This window comes from Gekko japonicus, unplaced genomic scaffold (genome assembly GCF_001447785.1).
Source record: "Gekko japonicus isolate JY-2015 unplaced genomic scaffold, Gekko_japonicus_V1.1 scaffold7285, whole genome shotgun sequence".
Taxonomy (NCBI): Eukaryota; Metazoa; Chordata; class Lepidosauria; order Squamata; family Gekkonidae; genus Gekko; species Gekko japonicus.
Window position 1 is genome coordinate 2,091 of NW_015166059.1, and position 3,918 is coordinate 6,008.

At 46.2% G+C, this 3,918-nt stretch overlaps 1 pseudogene; it reads right to left on the reverse strand.

The window, feature by feature from the left end:
- Window positions 1-1,913: 1,913 nt before the first annotated feature.
- LOC107110722 lies at window positions 1,914-3,185 on the reverse strand (annotated as a pseudogene).
- Window positions 3,186-3,918: the final 733 nt, after the last annotated feature.

Genomic DNA, 3,918 nt, shown 5'->3' on the forward strand with positions numbered 1-3,918 from the left:
GCGGGGTATAAATTGAATAAAATAAATAAATAAATAAATAAATAAAATAAGGATGCTGCGATAGCTCAGAGGTTAAGACGCTGATTTACAGACAGGAAGGTCTGTAGTTCGGCAGTTCAAGACCCGAGTGTTGCGTGACGGTGTGAGCGCCCGTCTCTGGCCCCAGCTCCTGCCAACCTAGCAGTTTGAAAGCAAGAAACTGCAAGTAGATAAATAGCATACCGGATTCGCTTCAAGGTGCTGGTTTTGACCTTTAAAGCCCTATATGGTTTGGGGCCTGCCTACCTGAAGGACCCCCTTTCCCCACATGTTCCCTAGAGAGCACTGAGGTCAGGGTCGCAAAACTGTTTGGCCCTCCCTGGACCGAAAGACGCCAGACTGGCCTCTACTCTACCAGGGCTACGGCCTTCTCAGTGGTGGCTCCACACTGGTGGAATGAGCTCCCGGAAGACATCAGGGCCCTGCAGGACCTTTTACAGTTCCGCAGGGCCCGTAAAACGGAGCTCTTCCACCAGGCCTTCAATTAGGAGCCGCCACTAATACCATCAACAACACTAACAAGCCTAACTGAATTGTCAAGGTCCTTTATGTTAATACCAATAGCCTGCTAGGCCGGATACTGACGGGGGCCATGCTTCGAACCATCCCATCGTGGCCATTGGGACGTTACCACCAGCAGCACTTTACTCTACTTTGCACTTTGATTGGGTATGTTTTTGTATTTTATGATGTTGTGCTGTATAAGCACCTGTGTTTTTAATATATTTTTAACCTTTTCATGCAAGCCGCACTGAGCCTGCCTCGGCAAAGAGGGCAGGATAAAAACTGAATTAAAAAATAAATACATAAATAATATTTGGTGGGAAGGTAACAAGAGTTCTGTGCACCTCGGCATTTAGTCATGCCGGCCACATGACCACGGAGAAGCCTTCAGACAGCGTTGGCTCTTTAGCTTGGAAAATGAGACGAGCACCACCCCCTAGACTCGGATTAGACTGGCTTTCGAGCAAGGAAACCTGTACCTTCACCTAATGCCTCTCCAAAACTGCTTGTCAGATAAAAATGTTTGTGAATTAAGGATGCCGGCTGGTAACACTATGATTATGCCAACAGCAGAGAGGCTGTAGATATCTTGTCTATTTCCTCACAAGATTTGGGAGAGGAAATGTTTTGACAGTTTTGTAGAAGTCTGAAAGAGTTAGGTTGGGAGATAGCCTCAAGTAGCGAGTTATACAGAGGAAGGGCAACCACTAAAAATGCCCTCCTTTCTGTAACTACTTTCTGAGCCTTTCTGAACCTCCAACACCTGGGTGGTCTGAAGAAGACCCTCATCAGGACCAGCTATAGGAATATTTCTCCCTCGTGTGGATTCTCTGAAGAACGTGAGAATCGGATCTGTGCCTCAATCTCTTCCCACTCTGAGCATTTATGGGGTTCCTCCCTTCTGTGGGAACTCCTCCAGGCTAAAGGAGACATGAGCTGACCTTGGATCTCCTTCAAACGGCAGAGCCCATCCTTGCTTTCTTCCCTGTGACATCAATTTGAGGGCTTCAAACATGGCCAAAGCACCTTCCACCGTCCAAGCATTTTTAACATTTCTTCCTGATGAGGGTAAGATTGCAGTGCAGATTCAAGCTTTCCACAAGAGTTTATTATAGTTTCAATGCTTTATATGCTCTCTAGTTGTCTTTTAGGTATGAAATAAGAGAAAATTCTCTAGTTGTATTTTAGGTATGAAATAAGAGAAAAGAAAGTCTCTCCCCTGTGTGGGTTCTTCAGCGCAGTTGAAGAGTGCCACAAAACCTCAATGTCTTTCCAGACAACTGAGCGTTCAAAGGGTTTCTACACTGTATGCGTTCTCTGATGCCGTTGAAGACTGCTTCTCTGACAATTTTTCCCCACACATTGAGCAATCAAAAGGTTTCTCCCGTGTGGGTTCTCTGATGCTGCTGAAGAGCGACACTATAACTGAATTTCTTCCCACACTCGGAGCATTCAAAAGGTTTCTCCCCTGTGTGGGTTCTTTGGTGCACTTTAAGACTGCCGCTAATCCTGAATCCCTTTCCACACACTGAGCATTTGAAAGGTTTCTCCTCTGTGTGGGTTTTTTTGGTGCACTTGAAGAGACCAACTGTGACTGAAGCACTTTCCACATTCCAAGCATTTAAAAGGTTTCTCCCCTGTGTGGATTCTCAGATGATGTTGAAGTCTGCAACTCCGACTGAATGTCTTTCCACACACTGTGCATTCAAATGGTTTCTCCCCTGTGTGGGTTCTTTGGTGCAGTTGAAGAGACCAACTCTGACTGAATCTCTTTCCACACTCTGAGCATTCAAAAGGTTTCTCCCCTGTGTGGGTTCTTTGGTGCAGTTGAAGAGTGCCACTCAAACTGAATCTCTTTCCACACATGGAACATTCAAGGGGCTTTCCCCCTGTGTGGGTTCTCTGATGCTGCCGAAGAACACAATGATAACTGAATCTCTTTCCACACATGGAACATTCAAGGGGCTTTCCCCCTGTGTGGGTTCTCTGATGCTGCCGAAGAACACAATGATAACTGAATCTCTTTCCACACATGGAACATTCAAGGGGCTTTCCCCCTGTGTGGGTTCTCTGATGCTGCCGAAGAACACAATGATAACTGAATTTCTTTCCACACTCCAAGAATTCAAAAGGTTTCTCCCCTGTGTGGGTTCTCTGATGAGATTCAAAATTTCCTCTCTTATTGAATGTCTTTCCACACTCCAAGCATTCAAAAGGTTTCTCTTGTCTGTGGGTTCTTAGATGCTCCTGAAGACTGCAGCTCTGACTGAATTTCTTTCCACACTCTGAGCATTCAAAAGGTTTCTCTTGCCTGTAGGTTCTTAGATGCTCTTGAAGACTGCAGCTCTGACTGAATTTCTTTCTGCAATCTAAACATTCAAAACGTTTCTCCCCTCTGTGTATTCTTTCAGGCACAAGGATATGTGATCTATTTCGGAAGTACTTTCCACCCTGAATGGATTAACTTGACCTCATTATCCTGTGCTTTGGAAAACTCACATTATGCTTCCTTTCATCTCGCTTCTCGACCATACAACCACCTTTCTTTCTCTTAGGTTTGACTTGATTCCTGATGTCTTCTTTCAAGTCTTAATTCTTAACTCTATCTGGCATCTGCTGATGACGTTCCTCACCCTCGTCATTCCTCTGATCATCCTCTGCTCGAATAAACAGAGAGATCCTGGTAAGGTCCTGGTAAGGTCCAAAGGCATCTACATGACTGCAGCAGGAAAGGACTGAAGGCCCTCCGACCACGTCCCGCTCGGCTGTTCTTAACATCCCCTCCACCTTTCCCCAGAATATCTAGTCTTTAAGGACACCTCCCCTCTCCTCAATAGTCACAGCCCAGCTCCTGCCCAGAAGGCATTTCTGAGCCTCCATATTTCAGGCCCCCAGACGGCCTGCTTCCTTCCATCCTTACCAAGCAGGCTATATGATTGCACCAAACCAAATGTTGCTCAGAAGTGAATCAGAAATCCCCCATGGCCGTTCCTTGCCTGTTCCCTTAACATAATGGTGAAGGATACTCACTCTTGGCCAGCTCGCTTGGGAAGGAGATATGTTCTAGGGATCCTCTTGAGGAACTCTCCAGCCTTTCTTTGGATGCAAGGCCGTTGTCTGTCTCCACCATAGTTTCTCTTATACTTCTGGCTTCTTTTGCAGAGAGAGAGAGAGAGAGAGAGAGAGATTATGACAGAATGGAGAAGGAACAAAATTCAAGAGTGAAAATTCTTCTGGAAGGACAGAACCTCTCATCCCCCTCTTTGCTGCAGGCCAGGACACCTTCTCTGGCTTGGGTGATGATGGCCACAGCATTGGCCTCAGTCGCCCCCGGGCAAGTACACGCACACAAACACATGATGCTGCCTTACACTG